Genomic DNA, 23,456 nt, shown 5'->3' with positions numbered 1-23,456 from the left:
CTATATCCTTTTTATACACTGGTGCCCAAAACTGTACACAATATTCCATGTGTGGTCTGACCAGGGATTTGTATAAGGGCAAAACTATGTCTTTATCATGAGAATCTATTCCTCTCTTGATACATCCCATAATTTTATTTGCTTTAGCAGCAGCCGCCTGGCTCTGGTCACTAAAATTAAGTTTACCATCCACCAATACCCCCAAGTCCTTTTCAGCTCCAGTTTTACTAAGTAATTGACCGTTTAGAACATAATTATACTTTGTGTTTCCATGGCCCAAGTGCATAACTTTACATTTATCTACATTAAACCTCATCAACCAATTTTCTGCCCACTCCTCAAGCTTCCACAAATCCCTCTGTAATGCTAAACTATCGACCTCAGTATTTATTACTTTACACAGCTTAGTATCATCTGCAAATATTGAAACTTGACTGTGTAAACCCACTACAAGGTCATTAATAAAAATATTAAAAAGAAGTGGCCCCAATACTGACCCCTGTGGCACTCCACTGGCAACGTCAACCCAATCTGAGAATGTGCCATTAATGACCACCCTCTGTTTTCTATCACTAAGCCAATTACTTACCCAATTGCACAGATTCCCAGCAGTCTCATTTTATATACCAACCTTTTATGTGGCACGGTGTCAAATGCCTTTGAAAAGTCCAGATATACAAAATCCACAGCATCCCCCAGATCCAGTATTGAATTTACCTCCTCATAGAAACCAATCAGATTAGTCTGACAGGACCGATCTCTCATAAACCCATGCTGACGCTGGGTTATAAGGTTGTGCACAGTGAGATACTCCAGGATAGCATCTCTAACAAACCCCTCAAATATTTTCCCCACCACAGCAGTTAGACTCACAGGTCTGTAGTTTCCAGGATCGCTATTTGATCCTTTTTTGTATATTGGTACCACATTTGCTATGCGCCAGTCCTGTGGAACATAACCAGTCCTCAGTGAATCTTCAAATATTAAAAATAACGGTCTGTCTATCACCGTACATAGTTCATGCAGAACCCGGGGGTGTATGCCATCTGGCCCCGGTTATTTATCTATCTTAGTGGTTGCGAGGCTGCGCCGTACCTCTTCCTGGGTTAAACTGTTGACATTCCAAAAATAATTTACATTATTCCTCATTGTGTCTTCCACCAGGGGATTTTCCTGGGTAAAGACAGTTGAGAAGGCAACATTCAGTAGATTGTCCCTTTCCTCATCTCCTTCCACCATGACCCCCATGTTATTTCTAAGGGGACCCACACTCATTTATATACTTGAAAAATAATTTGGGATTATTTTTGCTCTCCCTGGCAATATTTCTCTCAGTCTCTTTTTTTTTTTTCCTTTATCTGCTTTTTACAGGATTTATTTTTCTCTCTATAATCCTGTAATGCCTCACCGCTACCTTCATGTTTTAGCACCTTAAACGCCTTATCTTTCTCGCTTATTGCTTTCCTTACAGGACTAGTTAGCCACATTGGCTGTTTCTTGTTCCTCTTATGCTTTTTCCCATAAGGTATGTGTTTCTCACATGACTTTTTCAGAATATATGAGAAAAAGTCCCATTTTTGGGGGTGGCTGTTGTCTTTGAGAACATTATCCCAGTCTATGCCTTTAAGGTCTTCCCTTAGTTGCTGAAAGTTTGCCCTCCTGAAGTTTAGAGTGTTGGTTGCCCCTTCCCTAACGTTCTTAGTAAAGCGTAATACAAAATCAATGGTATTATGATCACTTTTACCCTGGTTCCCCCCAACCTGTAGTTTTGATACCCTATCAGGTCTGTTGGTTAGGATAAGGTCCAGCAGTGCCCCCCCTCTTGTTGGCTCCAGGACTAGCTGCGACAGGTAATTGTCTTTTGTTGTTGACAAGAACCTGCTACCTTTAAAGGACCTGCAGGTTTCTGCCCCCCAGTCAATATCCGGATAAATGAAGTCCCCCATGATAAGTACTTCACCATGCTTTGAAGCTGCATCCATTTCACTTGTCAGCATTTCCTCTGCTGCCTCCATTATATTTGGAGCCTTATAACAAACCCCTAGTAATATTTTATTATTCTTTTTCCCTCCCCTTATCTCCACCCATAGGGACTCCACATTTGCATTTGCGTTACTGATGTCATCTCGCAAGACAGGCTTGAGGCAAGAATTCACATATAAACAAACCCCTCCCACTTTTTTATTTATACAATCCTTTCTAAAAAGACTATAACCATCTATAGTAACAGCCCAGTCATAGCTACTGTCCAGCCATGTCGCGCTTATAGCCACTATATCATATTTCCGCTCCAACATCAAGAGTTCCAGTTCCTCCATTTTGTTTGTGAGGCTTCTGGCATTTGTGTCCATACACTTTATATGGTTTTCCCTGTCCGTATTCCTTTTGTTCTTATTCCCCAATCTTATTCCAGCTCCCCTTCCTCCCCCATGGACTATGACTCTTCCCAGCTCTCTATCTACACTGTCTATTTGCCCTGCACAAGTGTACTTGCCCTCCCCCAGGTCTCTAGTTTAAACACTCCTCCAACCTTCTAGCCATTTTTCCCCCAAAACAAAAGGACTCTAATAATGAAAAACTTATCCTGGTGTAAATAGCTGTAAGTGTTGGTTTGCTGGTGTATAATTTTACATCTTGAATGTTTGTCTTGTTGATTATGGATGATAATGTACAACAAATCTGTGTCCAAACCTAGAAATATATGTAAAGTGTATATTCAGGTGAGTCACCCATACAAGTAATCTCTATCATCCTGTGAGAGCCTTGGATGATTCCTAAAGATAAATAGCATTCTTCTGAGATCTATCTGGCTACCCATGTTGTTAGGGGCAATGTAATTACCTTTCATCGGTATCAGATATAAAATTTGCAATTTTCACATTCTAAAACCAGTGTGCATGCTTGACCATGGCCCATTCTCTATATAAAGGGCTGCAGAAGATAGCTATCCCACAAGTCCTACAGAATTGCCAGTTGTGCCTCATTTCTACAGAGAACTCTGGAGCACTTACACACTTCTATTGTTGTGATAACTGAGTTCTGAGCAGTTAGATTCCCAGACAATCAGACACTTCTATGAATATGGGATGAGGGCATTTCACCATCAAAGGCCTTTTAATATTTTTAAAGGACAAAATATATTTTTTTGCCAAATGCCTGCAAATGCCTCGGCACAAACAAAGGACGGTGCAAGAGAAAAAGTCCAAAAATGCCACAAAGTCCAAACAATAAGTAAATACTTTCTCCGCCTCCATGTCCTTCAATTTTCCATAGTCGACAAGATAAGAGAAACAGTAGCTTCGTCTTGTTGGGATCGCGGCTGGTTTTGGTGTGAGTGCCAGATCTTCCGACTCAGAAACCGTACCTCTCCCCTGTTAGTTCCATCTGGCTCCAGGCCATGCCAGGGTTACTCCCAAAGGGGAAAGAACAGTATTTATTATTTTAATATTTTATTTTAGTCCTGTTTTTTTTTCTGTCTTGGGTCAAATCAAACACTTTTTTAATTTAACTTTCTTTTCATCTTCTGAAAACTTGAGAATTATCAGAAATAACAAAGTAACATCTAACTTTAGACTACTGGTAGGAAATAATTTCTTATATACTAAGTAGCTGTGCATGAACTGGGACCCGTGTCTGAACTTAATTGATCCCCATAGGGTCAGTTGTAGGTATGAGCCTAATGTTCCTTTTAGACCTGAAAGCATTTGTAGCACTGCAAACATTTAATGTAGAATCATCATGATTGAGATATTACATATAAACAATAGAAAACAGGAAAAGAAAAATAGCATTTTTACCTCACTATTGTAAATGTTTTAAACAAAATGTACCCCTTATATAAAAACAGGAAAATACTGCAGCCTTTCAAGGTCTGTCCGTGACCCCATAAACCATTGTAAGAAAACATTTTCTAATTGAAAATTTGTACGCAACGTATGTGCTCATTTCTTTCCTGAACTTTGATGTTTGACTTATGAAGGTGTGTAACACCTCTGTGCCATAGTACATATTTGTTTGAAATCGCCTCTTCCAGTCTGTTGATCAAACATGTTGATGCATTGCTGCCTGTTTTGCATTTCTTTTTCAAAAGACAAAATAACGGAATGATGGAAAATAGCCATTAGAATCTGGTAGGAAACCATCCTGCTTTCATATTTATCACAGTTCTTCTAAGTTTAGCTTTTATCCACAGGATTATGTGCGACATTAACACTCCGTTCACAGATATCTCTATATGGTGGTATCTACAATTTTCAGCTCTGGCAAAAAAAGAGACTTTTTTCTGATTTATAACATGTTATGTACAAGGTTGATGTATAGCATATAGTGTTATCCCATCTGTGTGCTTATATATATATATATATATATATATATATATATATATATATATATGCATTTATATAGTCTTACAATGTTTCTGCCCAGTTATAACTGACTGTAATAAACTTGATTTAGTGCCCCCTTGTGGTCTTTTAAATCTCAAACAAAGTGTCCAATTAATGTGAGATAAAGCAGCTTCTGACTGACTTGCATGAAACAATCATTACCCTTCCAATTTTTGATGGTTTGTGTTGTGGTTTCTTGGCTATATTACAGTATATTACATGTGGGTTATTTTGATCTATAGTTTATTCTCATGCACTGTGGTTTTGTGTGGCATTTAAAGAGGTGTTCCTAAGACTGGTATTTATCACATATCCACATGTCATAAATATATTGGTAAGGTAGTGGAGGTCCACTTTCCATTCAAATCTGTTGGATGGAGCAAAAAATCAAGCATTTAACCCTGGCTATTTTTGGGCTTCAATATAAATGAATGGGAGTTCATAGATAGAAAACTCTCTTTTGACCTTCTGGTTCCCTGTAGTATATAGCATGCCTGTCCCCCCAGTATATAGCCTGCCTGCCCCTGTAGTATATAGCCTGCCAGCCCCTGTAGTATATAGCCTGCCTGCCCCCAGTATATAGCCTGCCAGCCCCTGTAGTATATAGCCTTCCTGCCCCTGTAGTATATAGCCTGCCTTCCCCTGTAGTATATAGCCTGCCAGCCCTGGTAGTATATAGCCTGCCTGTCCCCCCAGTATATAGCCTGCCAGTTTCTGTAGTATATAGCCTGCCTGCCCCTTTAGTATATAGGCTAACAGCCCCTGTAGTATATAGCCTGTCTGACCTCCCAGTATATAGTCTGCCAGCCCCTGAAGTATATAGCCTGCCAGCCTCTGTAGTATGTAGCCTGCCAGCCCCTGTAGTATATAGCCTGCCAGCCCCTGTAATATATAGCCTGCCAGCCCCTCTAGTATATATCCTGACAGCCCCTGTAGTATATAGCATGCCCAAGGTGAGTACAATGTTAATTTTTTTATAGACTCTAGTATAAACCAAGTTAGGGTTTTTCAGCACGAATTTTGTTGTTAAAATGAAATATTCTTCCATTTTTATAGAGGAATAGATGCAGAAATAAGATGCTGTAGATTTTAACCACAGAAGGACTGCCCATTGTAATTATACGTCTTAAAGCGTTAAGGGCTATATAGAGAACACTCATAGGCTGTTGCCTCTGCATACAGGCCAGGTATCTGCTGTATTAAACAGCAGACACCTGCAGCTAACTGTTTCAGTTAGTGCTGGCAACAGTCTTGATAGTTAACCTGTTAGTTGCTGTGGTCAAAGCCAATCATTTCACATAAACAGCAGCCACACGTGGGTGCAGTCATATTACTGCCAATAGGCAGATCAGAGGTTGATGATTGGTTGCCATGATAGCTGGGAGACTCTGGGAGTCTCCTATGGCTGCCAACTAATGCTCACTATCACAGCCTGCTGGAGGCAGGCTGTAATAAAAGGTCTGTATATTTGCATTATATTGCAATATGTTTGTATTGAAATACTGTATATTGCATAAGCATTCAAATACCCAAGGGTGGCTAAAAAATAGTAGATAAAAAAAGTAAAAATTTGCCTAGAATGTATATAAAATAATAAACAAATAAAATCTTAAACATATAAAATAGTGGCCAAATGTCTGAATCACCATTTTCTCACCATTTATCTGATTTGTCTAATTTATTTTGATGTCACGTGGCTTACAAATCGAATATCGGTTTTCTGTATTTTCAGAATTGACTATTTTGGGGATAAATACCGTTTTGAATGAAATTTTACATTAACATCAAAACCCCCCTACATAATCAACCCATTTTCAAATCTGCATCCATCAACCTATCAGAAACATCTTTTAGGAAGATTCTTAACCCCTTGAGATCTGCATAGTAATCAAAATGGAGCTGAAATGTAGAATGGTCACATTTTGTCAGTTATACGTTCATTTAGCCCAAAAAATTACACATTTCCAAAAGATAAAAAGAGATAACCCATCTTACAACCCCACATGTGGCCATTGCTTGTTTATGGGTGCACAGCGAGGCACAGAAGATAAGGAGGGACCTGCAGCTACTAGGATTTTAGTTTTCTCATTTAGCTTTTTTCGTTATTGGAGCCATGTGATGGCATTTTTTTGCGGGATGAGATGCATTTTCCAGTGTTATCATTTTGGGGTTGGTATCCCCTATTGTTGAAAATTTAGGATCTTTTTTTGAGGGCAGGAGTAGAAAAGCATCAACTCTGTACTGGATTTTTTCCTTTTTTTATTTGGTGTTCATAGTATAACCTAATAATCATGTTATCTTTATTCTATGGGTCGATATGATCATGGGGATACCATACTTGAATATTTTTTCTTACATTTTACTAAATTTACCAAATAAAACGCTAATGTGGGGAAAAATATATCATTTGTGCATAGTAGCATAACATTATTTTTACTTTTTTGGCTATGGAGCTGGTTGATGGCTTATTTTTTGCTGGACATGTTGTGCTTTGCAACAGTATTATTCTGGAGTACATATGTTTTTTTGTTCACATTTTATTGCATTTTTTTGTGGGATTCAATAAGTAAAAATCATAATTTTTGGCGGGTTTTTAAAAGTTTTTTTTAGCGGTGTTCAGGTATTCACCGTGCAGGTTCAATAATTATTAACTTTTATTCTACGGATTGTTACGGACGCTGTGATAATATATATGTGGGGGTTTGTGTTATGATTTTGACATTTTTTTGCGTTATATGTCTCTTGCGTTATGGAGATTATGGGCATTTTTACTGATTTATTGCTTTATTTTTTATTGAAAAACATTTTTTTTAAACTTTTTTACTATTTCCACCATGGAACATGAAGAAGCAATAATCTGATTGCTTGTTCATGCTAATACTCTGCAATACTAATGTACAGGCACATGCATAGGCTGACACTGTGCCTTTAAGATGACGTCAGAGACGCCATCTTTCAGACAGTGCCTAATTGGACCCCAGGGCTGCCATAGCAATGATCAGCACCCCCGAAGACAGCGGGAAGGGGGTCGATCGTGGGAGAAAGATCCCCGGAAGGCATGTTAAACACCCGCGATTGGAGCCCACTGTTAGCTACAGCCGGCACCCTGTGTATCCTGATGGCCATTCAGCTCTGATCCAGAGCTGAGCCGACATCAGCACCGAGGCGGATATATCTGCCGCTGAGCGCTAAGTCACTGCGCTCAGCGGCAGATATATGAATAGTTATTTGAAAAAGTACAATAACTCAATAGAACAAATATACAAATTTTAGAGGAAATAACAAGTATCAGGAATATTCCTAGTAAGATGTATTTTTTCTGATACAGGCTTATTAAAAATTCAGTATGTTTAATTAAAATTGCAAGTAACGGTAACTGCTTATTTCAGACATCCTAGCACAGCTAGACATATGGTGTTTTCATCCAAGGGTTTTTGCAACACAAGCATAAGTAGGTTAGCAGTGCACAGACCAGAAAATGACTTTAGCTGATAAGGCTATTACACAAAACACAATTTACATATTTTGTAAGTGAGGTTTATGCATCTCCTTTATAGGACATGACATATAATGCATTATCAAAAATATTCTACACCTAATATAGTGTATGTTTTTGATCCACGATATTGAAAATAACAATAACCACTTACATACACTTGATGCTTTTGAGTGCTCTCATTTACTGTTACATATATTGCAAACGGTGAGGAGTTGAAACAAAATGTATTGTAAAGTTCCAGAAATGTTCTGTCATATGTCTCTTACACTTCATTTGGATGAGTCTGAATGACATATTCCTTGGTGTCCCGCAAAGTTTCCAAATTCAACTGAACCAGGAGAATCATATTTCTTACTATTTGACACCATGTTACTTTTACTGTTGGTCAGTGGTTTGCACAGTGTGACCAATGAAGAGTAAATGAACACTCATTACCTGTGTTTTAAACCCTTATTTAAAATAACACATCACCGGTAAAGTGGGTGATGCCCTCGAAGCTTAGCAATGTGTTGTGCTGAAGTAGGGCCAATCTGAATGAAATTGCTTTGCTCTTTTATTTTGCATGTAAATAGGGACACTTTATTTATAAGCTCACAGCTCTGTCTCATGGAGCAATGCGCAGTGGTGGTGCCACCAACCCACATGTGCGCCAGTGACAGTGGCACACTGGCTCTATCCCTGAGTGCATTCCTCTTGACAGAACTGGTGTAACAGAGACACGTCTATAGGTACCTTGCTCACATTTACCTTTTCAGTTTTGTCCATAATTTTCAATATGATTAAAATAAGGGCTTTGTGATGACTTCTGTTCATTATCCTTTGGGACTCAAGCTTCAGATGTTGTGTCATTGCCACATAATGTTCTTTCCTCATGATGCCATCTATTTTGTGAAGTGCACCAATGCCTCCTCAACATGATGCTGTCACCCCCATGTTCCGAGGTTGGGATAGTGTTGTCAGACTTGCAAACTTTTCCTTTTTCAATCAAATATAACGATGGTCATTATGACCAAACAATCTATTTTAAGTCTTGACAGATCACAGGAAAAATTAACCCCTTCCTGATGCACCGTAATAGTATGGCCAGGCCTAGCCAGGCCCTAGCCTTTTCTTGGGGCTTGGAGGCATACCAAAGTGGCTGGGGGTTGCAGCCTAGGGCGCGCTGATGTCACGGTGTTTGGTATGGGGACCAGAGGGCTGTCCTAATGCAGGTGGTGTGTGCAAGAAATATGGAGGTAGAGGTACTGATACTGGGGTACTGGGCTGATGTACTGGTTCTCCCTGGGGCAACCCCTGGGTGTCTGTAAGATAGGTCCCTGGGTAATGTATAGGGAAGCCCGTGGTGGTAGACAGCCGTATCCAGGGATCAGGGAACTCACAGTTCTTTATTGAACAGGTAGCAGGCAACGGGCCTAAATGGTTAACAACAGATTTTGGCACTGGATTGGTCGTGGAGAGGGTCCTCAGGAATAGTGTACCAGCATGATAGAAGATACAGGCTGGCATGCAGCTGTGTCCAAGCTGTGAAAGCTGCAGCTCTGGGTTTGAGTCTCCTGACTCTGTTCCTGGGATTAGGTTAAGTGTCAGTACTGAAGGTGTACTGAACACTGTCTCTCTCTTAACTCAGTCCATGTGCTAAAACCAGCTAGGACTAGAATCAGACCACGTACTCCTCCCTGCTCAGGGGTTTTATTCTCCTGGTCAGGTGGTAGCACCTCTCCAATCGCACTCCAGTTTAAAATACAGCCAACTAATTGGTCAATAACTTACACCCATTTAACTATCATCTGTTCAGGCAGTATCTACAGCTTCTATTACATAATGAGCAGGTTCAAGAACCTTCATAGAGGGTCCGTGACTCCCCCTAACAGCTCCTGACCTGGAGAGGGCGTTCTTCGCAACTACCAGCTTGCCTATGTATTGACAGGGGTGTTGCACACCCAAATACTGCCATACTGTAGTATGGAAGTATATGGTAGGACCAGTCAGACAACCTAGGGTTAAAGTAAATTGTAAAAAAATAAATAAAATAAAGTAAAATAAATTTAAAAAAAGCATAAAAATTCAAATCATTCCTCCTTTCCCTAGAACTGATATACCGTATATACTCGAGTAAAAGCCGACCGAGTGTAAGCCGAGACCCCTAATTTTGCCACCAAAACTGGAAAACCTATTGACTCGAGTATAAGCCGAGGGTGGGAAATGCATTGGTCACAGCCTCCCAGTATATAGCCAGCCTGCCCCCTTAAGTATACAGCCTGCCCAGCCTGCCCCCAGTAGTATACAGCCTGCCCAGTCTGCCCCCTTAAGTATACAGCCAGCCCAGCCTGCCCCCTGTAGTATACAGCCAGCCTGCCCCCTTAAGTATACAGCCAGCCCAGCCTGCCCCCTGTAGTATACAGCCAGCCCAGCCTGCCCCCTTAAGTATACAGCTAGCCCAGCCTGCCCCCTGTAGTATACAGCCAGCCCAGCCTGCCCCCTGTAGTATACAGCCTGCCCAGCCTGCCCCCTTAAGTATACAGCCAGCCCAGCCTGCCCCCTTAAGTATACAGCCAGCCCACTCTGCCCCCTTAAGTATACAGCCTGCCCCCAGTAGTATACAGCCTGCCCAGCTTGCCCCCTCAAGTATACAGCCTGCCCCATTAAGTATACAGCCTGCCCAGCCTGCCCCCTTAAGTATACAGCCTGCCCAGCACTAACAAAAAAAAATAAACTTATATACTCACCCTCCGGTGGCCCTGATACACAGCGCTGCTCCCCTGATGTCCGCGCTGCTCTCTTCTGTCTTCTATCTTCCTCTGTCTTCTGTCTTCCGCAGGGTGCCGCCATGTTCTTCCCGCCCGGCAGGTGCATGGTATGACGCGGCCGCTGCTGACATCATACTATGCGACTGCCGGAGAAGAACATGGCGGCGCCCTGCTGAAGACAGAAGACAGAGGAAGATAGAAGACAGAAGTGGACCCGCGTGGACATTGGGGGAGCAGAGCGGACATCGGGGGAGCAGCGCTGTGTATCGGGGCCACCGGAGGGTGAGTATATAAGTTTATTTTTTTAAAGTGCTGGGCTGCCTATTGACTTGTGTATAAGCCGAGTTGAGGATTTTCAGCACATTATATACGGTAAATACAAATAAACTGTAAAAATCATAAACATTTTAGGTTTCACCGCATCCCAAAATGTTCAATCTATAAAAACATAATAAAAGATATTCCCGGCATTTAACCCTGTAACAGAAAATAGCACCCAAAGTCGAAAATTTTGAAAATTTATATTTTGCAAAATATAAAAAATTATATAGAAAGTGATCAAAAGGCTGTATAGTACTCAAAATGGTAGCATTGAAAACGTCATCAAAAGTTGCAAAAAATGACACCACCCACAGCTCTGTACACCAAAGTATGAAAAAGTTATTAGTGCCAGAAAATGGCTAAATGAAGAATTTTTTTTGTACAGGTTTTTATATTTATAAATGAATGAAAACATTATAAAACCTATATTAATTTGGTATCCCTGTGATTTGGGTACCGACCCAAAGAATTTAGGAGACATGTCATTTGGGGCTTACAATGAAAGTTATAAAAACCAAGCCCACAAGAAAAAAGCGCAAATGTATTTTTTCACCAATTTCAGTGCATTTGGAATTTTTTTCCTGCTTCCCCGTACACAACATGGAATATTAAATACCGTCACTATGAAGAGCAATTTGTTACGCAGAAAACAAGCCTTCATACAGCTCTTTACGTGGAAAAATAAAGAATCTATTGGTTGGCAATTAGATTAGGGAGCAAAAAGCGGAAACACAAAAACGAAAAAGAGCCAAGTCGTTAAGTGGTTAAGGTTTTTGTTTCCGTGTGCATTTGCAGACATTAATCTGGAATTTTTATGTTTTGTTTGGAGTTATGGCTTCTTCTTGGCAGAGTGTTTCTTCAGCTGATATCGATACAGTATTTGCTTCACTGTGCTTTTGTTCTTTGGTTGATATATACATTTTAGACCAAAGTACGTTAATCTCTGGGACACAGAACCCATCTACTTCCTAAGAGGTATAATTGCTGAGCATTCCCAAATTGCACCCATGGCCAAACTAGACATGTGCAAGTTCACAATTCTTTTTCTGAATTCTTGGCTGATTTCTTTAGATTTAATATGATTTTACAGAAAAATCAGATAAAAATAAGATAAATCAGAACTTTTAACTTTGCAGAAAGCAATAAAAAGCCTTAAAAATTCTTTTTCTCTCTATATTCTGGCATTTGGCAAATAAAATCTATTTTGGTTATCCTAATTGACTACAGCAGAAAAGGATTATTCTGATTTCTTGTCAGGCCAGTTCATGTAAGACTGTTTTGCGCTCCTCACAGCTTGTTGCTGAACATGGGTGTGCTCGATTTTACCTCTTTGCACCTATGTGTTAAATAAAGAATGGACTACTGATAGTGAGTGCTACTAATCATTTCTTCTATGTGCAAGTATTAACAATGCCCCCTACAATTCCATTCCTCCAAGCGGCTTCTCCATCCATCTTCCTTTAGCTACATCTCTCCTAAGGTCCAGAAAGATGCTCTTCAGAGAATTCCCTTTAAAGGAGTGCCCTAATCCACCATACAAGTTAAGATGCATTGTGTATGCACTTTATAAGATTTCATAGATATGGGTCACACTTCTGGGACCCACATCTATCACTAAATTGAAGCCACTTTATAAAAAAGCAAGCTCCTGTGACAGTTGAGTGAAGAAAGTCAGTAGTGATTGCGACTTTATGCAAAAAGTACAGAACTAAGCTATGCTGTTTTCATAACTCCCTAAGAGGTAAATTGGAGTTATGGAAGCAGCATATCTCACTTTTTATTCAGTTTACATAGCTTCATTTAGCAAAGTTACAAAAACAAGTTAGCTCAGTTCTGTTTATGTAAAATTCCAACATAACTGATAAGGCATAAAATCATATGACTGTAAATTTCAACTTTACTTGACAATAATGAAATTAGGATTCACATTATGGCCCACATGTATTAAAGCTTTTTCTGTCTGACTTTGTACTGAAAAGAACGTGCAAACTGCTTGAACATACATTTATAAAATGTCTGCACTGAGTCCAACAAGACAGAAAAAATCTGCACCTAAAGGGTTCTGTTGGTGCTTAGTCAGAGTTTGCGCCACATTTATTACTGACGTGTGCCACAATTCTGTCCACGCAACAATTCTGGAGCATGAACAAAGTGCACCAAATAAAATTGGTGCACACTTCCCGACCAGTGCAGGGGGTGCCAGATTAATGAAGACTGTGCGCCAGTTTCGATAAATCTCACAACCCGAAAACTGCACATAGTACAGACGGCACTAGTTTTGATAAATGTGGGCCTATGTGTTTTTTTTAATTAGGAATATACCATTTACAAAAGGTGGGATAAATATTCCACATTTATATAAATTGATTATAATAATTGAATGTTTCTTCACTCTGGGTTATTGTTAATTCCAATAAAGGTACACCATGGAAATTTGAGGCAACTGTGCAAATAAGACATTAGTTTACTGGCCATGTTGTCTATACTGGCCAAAAATAAATACAAAACCTCTTATACTATGATCAAGAAAAACATGGTCCAAAAAGGTCCATTTAAAATATGTTGAGCCCTGCAAAAGTAGCTTTTCATCCAAGGACTGCAGACATGGGTAAAGGATGGGATCAATTTCTAAGAACCTAGCTAGATAATATAAATACTATATGTCTTACTGTACCCATTCTCCCTTGCAGATAGTCGATGGAAATATGGATGTTTTATTTCCCAAAACACTAAATTTTAAAGAGGACCTGTCACCCCGAAAAAGACCCCCAAGAAATGTGCCCCCCTGAATCCTCTCCCCAGCCCCTTCCTATATCCGCCAGTTTTTTTTAAATTTATGCTGGGAAAGTTTTTTTAACAGGAGGTAGAAGTCAGCTTTATTCATAAGGGGGCCGGCCGACACTTTCCCACCACGTCCCTGTCAGCGGGGACCTGTAAGAGTAGTCGGCAGCATTGCATATATTGCTTAACAGGAGCTGCGGCTGCGGACTTGCTTATTCAAATTGCGCTGTGAATAAGCACAGTACGGGTGCAGCCACTGTCAGTGCGGCGCGGTCGGCAATGTGAATAAGCAAGTCCGTGGCTGCAGCCACTGTCGTGGCCGCATCATGGTGGGGGACTGTCGGCCGGCCCCCTTATGAATAAAGCTAGCTCAGGGGATCTAGCTTGTTTTCTAAATACAAGACTAAATAAGTCAAAGGGGATGTTCACAGCTTTGCTGTTTCGGTGTAAAACCATTACTATAGCGTGCCTAAGTTTCTTGGTGGAAATCCTATTGAATATCCTGCTTTTAAGTGATGAAAAACAACTTTCCATACTCAATTGCACTGACCCATCAACTGAAAATTATCGTAACTGAAGAATACATAAATCTCAGTCAAGAATCATTGTTCATTATGATTTGGAAATTTCTACATAAATTATGTCTGAATTTGCACAACATTATTTGTTTGCTTTGGGTATAAAAAGAGTTGGTGCATCATCTGCACAATCTATTTTTCTTTAACTATATAAATCCAAGTGCAGAATTTCCCCTGTGTAAATTGACTTAAAATGATAGAAAGTGCAGTAGTTCTGCTGCTTGTCATTGCACACAGTTTAGCGACAGTGACAATTAGTGCACATTTTTAGTGTCATTTCAACTCTCACAATCTACTAATGGCCTCTGGCAGAACAAGAGAACGAAAAACCAGCTAAACTGTAGAAATCAATAACAGACAGAAACTACAGGGCAGTATTGCAGTATATTGGCAGTTGAGTGTATCATCTTGAGGCAAGGTCCATTACACTCGCAAGTGTAGAACGGGCTTTAGTAATAGTCTAGTGTGCGTGATTAAGGTGTTAATATCTACTCATTCTTGTTATAGTAGCCCAGCAGAAAGCCCTACACAGTAAAGCACAGTAAACTTATTCATGCTTATACGGGGAAGCCTGTCAATCAATGATTAGAGGGCCCCACTAGACTCCTAATCCAAGAGCAATTAGGATTTTAAATGCATTACAAGATATACTGGCTCAGTCTGCTCAGCTCCTCTTGCTCTTTAACACGTTGCCTGCAGATAAGACTGCAGGTTTAACCTGACAGGTTCCCTTTAAGGCTGAAATACCGTAACCCCTTGCACTACCTCTCTAGTTATACCATTGATTGGTAGCGGCTGAGTTTATGATGAAGCTTCAAAACATTATGCAATCTTAACCCCTTACCGACGTATGACATATCTGTACATCACACGTCAGCTGCGGGTGTATGGAGAGGCCTCACGGGCTGAGCCCTCTCCATGGAAGCTGGGTGCGATAAATGATCTTTATCATGTAAACATCACTAGGAGATTAAAATTAAAGAACTTTTTTCCATACTCCAACATTGTTAGCCCCTTAATGACCAGGTCCTTTTTGATTTTGCATTTACATTTTTCACTCAACATCCTTCAAAAATCCAACTTTTTTAATTTTTCATGTAAGGACATGTGTGAGGGCATGTTTTCTGTATAACAAATAGCACAAATTGATGGTTTTCAACATTCCATGCCATGTACAGGCAGTCCCCAGGTTACATACAAGATAGGTTCCATAGGTTTGTTCTTAAGTTGAATTTGTATGTAAGTTTAAACTACAAAAATTTAATTTTAATTTTTGTTTGCCCCAGTTTCAAAATTGTTTTGTTGTAATGGGACAAAGGATTATCAATGAAGCTTCATAACAAACACCACACAGCTGATCATGGCAGTCAACAGTAAGCATTCAGAGAGCTTCACCAAAGGTCACAGTGGGCAGAGAGATCTGTCTGTAACTAGGGGTTGTCTGTAAATCGGGTGTCTTTAAGTAAGGGACCGCCTGTACTAGGAAGCAGGAAAAAAATTCCAAATGTAGTGAAATTGGTTAAAAAATGCATTTCCACCGTTTTCTCGTGGGCTTGGATTTTACGCTTTCACTGTGCCAAAAATGACACAGGTTTTTTAATGTTTTCATACATAAACAAAAATTAAAACTTCCTTTAATAAAAAATTCTTCAGCAGCAGCACCAGGACATGAAGCAGACCCTGCACCAGCAGGTGGTGGCCTACTTGGACAGCACTTTACCACCTGAGCTAGAGGATCCCATGGACTACTGGGCAGCCAAACTTGATGCGTGGCCGCAACTTGCAGAGTTTGCAGTAGAGAAGCTGTCCTGCCCGGCCAGTAGTGTGGCATCAGAGCGGGTGTTCAGTGCGGCGGGGGCCATCGTTACCCCCAGGAGAACCCGCTTGTCCACCCGTAATGTGGAGAGACTGAACTTTGTCAAGATGAATCAGGCTTGGATCGGACAGGATTTCAACTCACCAATGCATCAGATTAGATCAGCCATGACGCCTCCTCCAAACATTGAGAAATGAGTCGGGTTCTAACTACCTGCCTCAGCTACTATTCTGATGCTGCCACCCACCTGATGCCACAAATCTGCTTCTAGTCGCACCATCTGCCTCCTACCATCTTTACCAGGGACTGGAATTGTCCGCCACCTCCACACTATATCATGGTGCCACTCTGCAGGCACCTGCTGCTTCTGATGCCACCTTCACACTATATCATTGTGCCACTCTGCGGGCTCCTGCTGCTACTGATGCCACCTTCACACTATATCATTGTGCCAGTTTGCGAGCTCCTGCTGCTGCTTTCAATGCCACCAACACACTATATCATTGTGCCACGCTGCCGCTCTTGCTGCTTCTGATGACACCTTCACACTATATCATTGTGCCACTCTGTGGGCTCCTGCTGCTGCTTCTGATGCCGCCTTCACACTATATCATTGTGCCACTCTGCGGGCCCCTGCTGCTGCTGCTTCTGATGCTACCTTCACACTATATAATTGTGCCACTCTGCGGGCTCCTGCTGCTACTGATTCCACATTCACACTATATCATTGTGCCAGTTTGCGGGCTCCTAATGCTTCTGATGCCGCCTTCACACTATATCATTGTGCCACACTGCGGGCTCCTGCTGCTACTGATGCCACCTTCACACCATATCATTGTGCCACTCTGCGGGCTCCTGCTGCTGCTGCTTCTGATGCCGCCTTAACACTATATCATTGTGCCACTCTGCGGGCTCCTGCTGCTACTGATGCCAACTTCGCACTATATCATTGTGCCAGTTTGCGGGCTCCTGCTGCTGCTGCTTTTGATGCCACCTTCACAATATATCATTGTGCCACTCTGCCGGCACCTGATGCTGCTGCTTCTGATGCTGCCTTCACACTATATCATTGTGCCACTCTGCGGGATCCTGCTGCTACTGATGCCACCTTCACACTATATCATTGTGCCACTCTGCGGGATCCTGCCGCTACTGCTGCCAACTTCACACTATATCATTTCGCCACTCTGCGGGCTCCTGCTGCTGCTGCTTTTGATGCCACCAACACACTATATCATTGTGCCACTCTGCCGCTCTTGCTGCTTCTGATGCCACCTTCACACTATACCATTGTGCCAATCTGCAGGATCCTGCTGCTGCTGCTTCTGATGCCACCAACACACTATATCATTGTGCCACTCTGTGGGCTCCTCCTTCTGCTGCTTCTACTGATTCCACCTTCACACTATATCATTGTGCCACTCTGGGGGCTCCTGCTGCTGCTTCTGATGCCGCCTTCACACTATATCATTGTGCCACTCTGCAGGATCCTGCTGCTACTGATGCCACCTTCACACTATATCATGGTGCCACTCTGCGGGATCCTGCTGCTACTGATGCCACCTTCACACTATATCATTGTGCCACTCTGCGGGCTCCTGCTGCTACTGATGCCACCTTCACACTATATCATTGTGCCACTCTGCGGGCTCCTGCTGCTGCTGCTTTTGATGCCACCAACACACTATATCATTGTGCAACTCTGCCGCTCTTGCTGCTTCTGATGCCACCTTCACACTATATCATTGTACCACTCTTCGGGCTCCTGCTGCTGCTGCTTCTGATGCCACCAACACACTATATCATTGTGCCACTCTGTGGGCTCCTCCTGCTGCTGCTGCTACTGATGCCAACTTCACACTATATCATTCTGCCACTCTTCGGGCTCCTGCTGCTGCTTTTGATGCCACTAACACACTATATCATTGTGCCACTCTGCAGGCTCCTGCTGCTTCTGATGCCACCTTCACACTATATCATTGTGCCACTCTGTGGGCTCCTTCTGCTGCTGCTGCTACTGATGCCACCTTCACACTATATCATTGTGCCACTCTGCGGGCTCCTGCTGCTGCTGCTTTTGATGCCACCAACACACTATATCATTGTGCCACTCTGCCGCTCTTGCTGCTTCTGATGCCACCTTCACACTATATCATTGTGCCACTCTGCAGGCTCTTGCTGCTTCTGATGCCACCTTCACACTATATCATTGTGCCACTCCACGGGCCCCTGCTGCTGCTACTGATGCCACCAACGCACTATATCATTGTGCCACTCTGCAGGCTCCTGCTGCTGCTGCTTTTGATGCCACCAACACACTATATCATTGTGCCACTCTGCCGCTCTTGCTGCTTCTTATGCCACCTTCACACTATATCATTGTGCCACTCAGTGTAAAAAGAGTGCACTCTTTGATGTTATAGTGGGATCTTGGCCCTCAGCTCAGTCCTTGGCCCTCAAGCTGGCACAGATGATACCTTGTCAGGCTGCGTTCCCGCTTTGCTTATTTGGGGAAGTGAAGAGTGAAGCGATTCTAAGAGCCGCGGCTGTCATGTGCGTGTCATACTAAAACACAACAATATGCTCCCTATGCATATTTAAGCATGGCACAACATTCTACAACACCCTACAGGCTCTCTGCAGCCAGAAAATGCCTGTTTTTTAATGTGATTCATTTTGATTCGATTTGGGTCGAATCAAATTTTTCGAAAAATTCGGCGAATCGGGACGAAACAAATTTTAACAAATTCGCCCATCTCTAATTGGGGCACATTTACTCAGGGCTTTGCAACAGTTTTCTGTTGGACTTTGCACATTCTTTCTAGTGTAAACTGCTTGCACAGGTGTTTTAGAAATGTGTCCCACACGGCAGTTTTGTGGCACCAGATACCATGCAATACAAATTAGGGGTGTTCCGTTGCTCAGACGGACTGTGCGTCAGATTTAACATGCAAAGTCTGTTGCATGCCCTATCTTAAAAGATGCACCACAAAATAGTTGGTGAACTCTGTCGGGCCTGTACAGGGAAGCGACAGATTCATGATTTCTGGTGCACGTTCTTAATAAATCTGACGCACCAAGCATTATATACCAGCAGAGCACTTTGAATGCAGTTTTCTACATTCTTAGTAAATGTGCCCCATTGTGTCAAAAGAGACACAAGGCTACCATAGCAATGGGTTGCCGCTCTCCGATGATGTCACATGGAGCAATGATCTCAGTCAACATGGCGATGCCCACGCGCCTCCGGCTTTTTAATGTTGCGGGCAAATCGACGAGTGTTACCAGTGGTGTTTGCTGCAATATGCAGCAAACACTCACCGGCTATGGAGTGACATACTACGTGTGACATACTACTACATCATACGTCAGTAACCAGTTAATAATGTGACAAAATGAGTCCTCAAACCAACACAAATATCATGTGAGCATTCATAAAGCCGCCAATCTAGTAGTGCTACTGGCCCTATCCTTGTGATATGTGTGTTGGATTTCATCCTTGAGCTATGGTGATAATTAGTACAAACATTTTTCTATTGTTTTGACATGGCCACACTATACTGTGCAATTCACACAACAATGGTGGGCTTTCCTTCTCAGCCACTTAGCACACTTCAATTCAAGTCCACTCCCTAGATTGCAGAATGTACATGTACTCTGCTCAGCAGGTATAAATCAGTCTATTTATAGTAAGTAGGCAGAAGAAAATCACCACTAGGAAAAGAATTTGTTCTAGCCATGACTTACAAGAACCTTTACCCACATACTCTGCTCCTGCCACAGGTATCACAAACAGGTATTGGGACAAGATAGGCTAGACAGAAAATTTCCCTTAAGTCTAGAATCAGTGCAGTGGTAAGTTTTAAAAGATGAAATAGAGTTGGAGGTGATGAGAGGGCTGCTTTAATAATTTTATATTATGGATCTATTTAATGTTCAGAAATTTGATGATAATTTTTGATACCCAATGAAAAAGTTCACCTCTGCATAAAATAATAAGTAGTTTTTTTTATACATTTACTATCCACTAGGAAGATAAACCTATTCATGTTTGCTTTGCATTTGGTCAAACTTTATTTTTAGCAAGAAATTTTGGGTTGTATCCGGAGCCACCTCCCTTCTTGTGTGTTTTAAAGAACATTCCAAACCCTTCTGAGCTCCATAGCTCTAGGGTATGAATAAGGTGAAGTATTCCCACTGTGAAGAATAACCCTTCCCTTTAGATGAAAGCAGTAATCACAATGACGGAACTGTGTATAATATAACATTGACAAAGACTCATATGGTATTGTCTGTCATGCTACACGATCTGTGTGCAGTATAATATATTTTCCAAAATAGTGAACATCCTATTACAGGGGTAGAAGCAGATTACATGTCTGGCTTTTAAGAGAAGCCTATTGGGTGTGTTAATACAGTAGTAAGTAGTCAAAAGGACAGCTATGATTGATATAAGACAAGGTGCTGTGTCAGCAGTCCTGTGCAACCTGAAGGTGAGTAGCTGAACTGCTTAAGAATGCATACCTTAAACTATGCCTATAAACTATGGAATACATACTGAATGATATCAGATAAAACTGTAATGTATCTGTATTTCAAGTTACAAGTGGTTTATTGTAATAGTATACCATGTCAGATAGCTGCTTACTTTATCAAACATTAAAAAGTTGTTCCTTTTTGGTATATCCATAACTGTGACAATAACTGCACATGAATAAATGGGACTATGAATACCTAAATTGTATCTTTTTCCGGTCCTTATTTTCTAGGCTCAGATGTAATGTGTAGAATAAACATATGGACTTGTGTACAGATTATTAAGAGTAACTGTAAAGGTTTTTTTTCCACAAATCAATAGATCTTGAGATGTAAAACAACTTTGCCTCTTATCTTTGTTACCTATATTCAGTAGTTTCCTTACTATCCCCCTCAGATTACCTCAGAGCTGCAGTAGCTTCTTCATCTCCATGTGCTGATAAGCCCTATGAGTCCATACTTTGTTTACGCTATCTGCTCACAGGGAAGGAGGTCATGTGACAGCATCAGTCCCTCAATCCCAGTCTGTGATTCTACAGAACTTTCTCTGTCTCTCTCTGCACCTTATGCTGCTCCCTTCCCCCACCTTGTCATCAGCAGAACCAGCTCTGTAAAGATAAGCTATTAACCCTTAGTGCTCACACAGCACAGGCATAGACTGCATGTACTAATGATTTTTACCACTTATTACATGTTCCCTGCTCCACCATGTGATGGAAGCTGCCAGGCTAGTCACCTTATACATCCTGTGCAGTGTTCAGCTGATTTACTTGTGGGAAACTATATGGATTTAATGCTAAATTACTTTGAGAGTGAACGCAAGCCATCATGGGATCTGTGGGCACACTAACTGGCCTCCGCTTGAGGGCAAAGACAGATAGACATTAGTCTCCTCCCACTTCACCTTCTGTTTGTTTTCAAAGGGGAATCATATACAATAATTTGGTAACACCGCTATAGCTTTACAGTTATGCTCAGATGTGTGGTTTTACATGTGAATTTACTATGCATGCACAAGCATTCTTCACCTATATAAATGGACTACCAGAAATAGACCAGCACATATACTAGGCATTTCTAAAATGTAAAAGAATAATGATTGTTGGAGAACTACTGTGAGAACTTACTCATTTTGCCAATAGAAAACTAAGAGTTTAAATGTAGTCAATAATCAAGATGAGATTATGATGAATGATGAAAGATAAACTCAGCATTGCTGTTTTAACCTTTTAGTTGCATTACAGTATATCAAGTGAAAGTGAAAAAAATCCAGCCAGAAGGGTCATGACTTAGTACCGGCTTAGAACCGTCTATGAACCCTATGCAGCTACTTCTGACTGTCACTTTGTCTGGGGAGATTTATCAGAAGTGTCTGAGAGCAGAACTGCTTTAGTTGCCCATGGCAACCAATCAGAGCTCAAGTTTCATTTTCGCTCAGCTGTTTATAAAATTACAGCTGATCTATGATTGGCTTCCATAGGCAACTGGAACAGTTTTACATCAGACATTTCGGATAAATCTCCCGATATCTCTATATCCCTATTCATCTTACCTCCCACATAAGCATCTTATACTCATTTCCTATGGTAACAAATCAAAGCTCAGAGCTCATATAAATGACCTCTGGCAGAATAGCAGCCAATCACAGCTCAGCTTCTAACTGCCACAGAAGTCTATTTTGGAAAGTGCAGGGTGAAAATTTTGTCTCAAAAAAAAATGTGTGGGGCACATTTACTAAGGGTCCGAATCGCGTTTTTCCACTGGGTTTCCAAAATTTTTCCGATTTGCGCCAAATTGCCCCAGGGTTTTGGCGCACGCGATTGGATTGTGCATCGGCGCTAGCTTTTACGCGACAGAAAACAGGGGGCGTGGCCGTCGGAAAACCCGACGGATTCGAAAAAACCACAGAATTTAAAAAAAAAATTGTGTTGCAAGAATATCACTCACATACACCGGAACGAAGCAGGTGAACTCCGGCGGACTTCAGGACAGAAGCGACACCTGGAGGACATCGAGCGCACGACCTTGGTGAATCGTGGCAGAACCCGAATCAGCGTTGGAGAAAGCGCCGCTGGATCGCGACTGGACTGGGTAAGAAAATCTGCCCCAATATGTACACACTTACAAGTGGGATCACAAGATAGTTAGACAATATTGTTTTTCTAGACAATATTGTTTTGCAAGGTTGTATAATAAGGTAATATCCCATATGTGTCGAAGGGCAGCCACCTAGTGGGGGTATTTTGAATTACAGCCCTTCAAGTTTTCTGCTATCAATGTGCAATAACGTGTTTAATTGCTTTAATGAGAAAGGAGACTCTTTAGACAAATATGAGCTCAGTTAACAATGCACACATCTACACCCCCTCTAAAAAGTATCATCATAATAGCATCTCCCCAACATGGCACTGCATATTCTGGAATAATCTAAAAAATAAGAATTTCAGTAGATGCAAAGTTCTCAATGGTCCATTTGTATAAGAACAGACACAAAAATACAATTTTCTAAGACAAAACATAAAAAGTACTATTTATGTCCTTAAATGCATGTCTTAGTCTTTTCTTTTTTGCAACATTAGAAAAGAGTTTACTGTTTGGGATAGAAGAACATGTTACTTAATGTAACATTACATTAATAATCATATAAAGTGATACACATTCAGGTACAGATATATCTACTTTATTATCATGTTGCACCATCAATGACAGCACTTCTACTTTTTAGTCTATATATTATGATCTGCAGAGCTCATAAAGCATATATGCAGAATATGTGAAAGAAATGAAATTATT

General features: G+C 41.2%; 1 protein-coding gene and 1 long non-coding RNA gene across 2 annotated transcripts in view; one reads left to right on the top strand and one right to left on the bottom strand.

Annotated features, from left to right (window-relative positions):
- The window catches only part of SLC38A4 (solute carrier family 38 member 4), a 63,249-nt gene that overhangs the window by 39,021 nt on the left and 772 nt on the right, over positions 1 to 23,456 (bottom strand). The window lies entirely within an intron of this gene.
- Positions 4,028 to 23,456, top strand: part of LOC140126874 (uncharacterized) — a 52,656-nt gene continuing 33,227 nt past the window's right edge. The window contains exon 1 of the long non-coding RNA XR_011854916.1: positions 4,028 to 4,130. This is a non-coding gene — a long non-coding RNA (uncharacterized lncRNA). The remainder of the gene's footprint in view (positions 4,131 to 23,456) is intronic.

The sequence above is a fragment of the Engystomops pustulosus genome, chromosome 4 (assembly GCF_040894005.1).
Source record: "Engystomops pustulosus chromosome 4, aEngPut4.maternal, whole genome shotgun sequence".
NCBI classification, from domain to species: domain Eukaryota; kingdom Metazoa; phylum Chordata; class Amphibia; order Anura; family Leptodactylidae; genus Engystomops; species Engystomops pustulosus.
The sequence above is the reverse complement of the archived record's forward strand: the minus strand, read 5'-3'. Positions and strand labels throughout refer to the sequence as shown.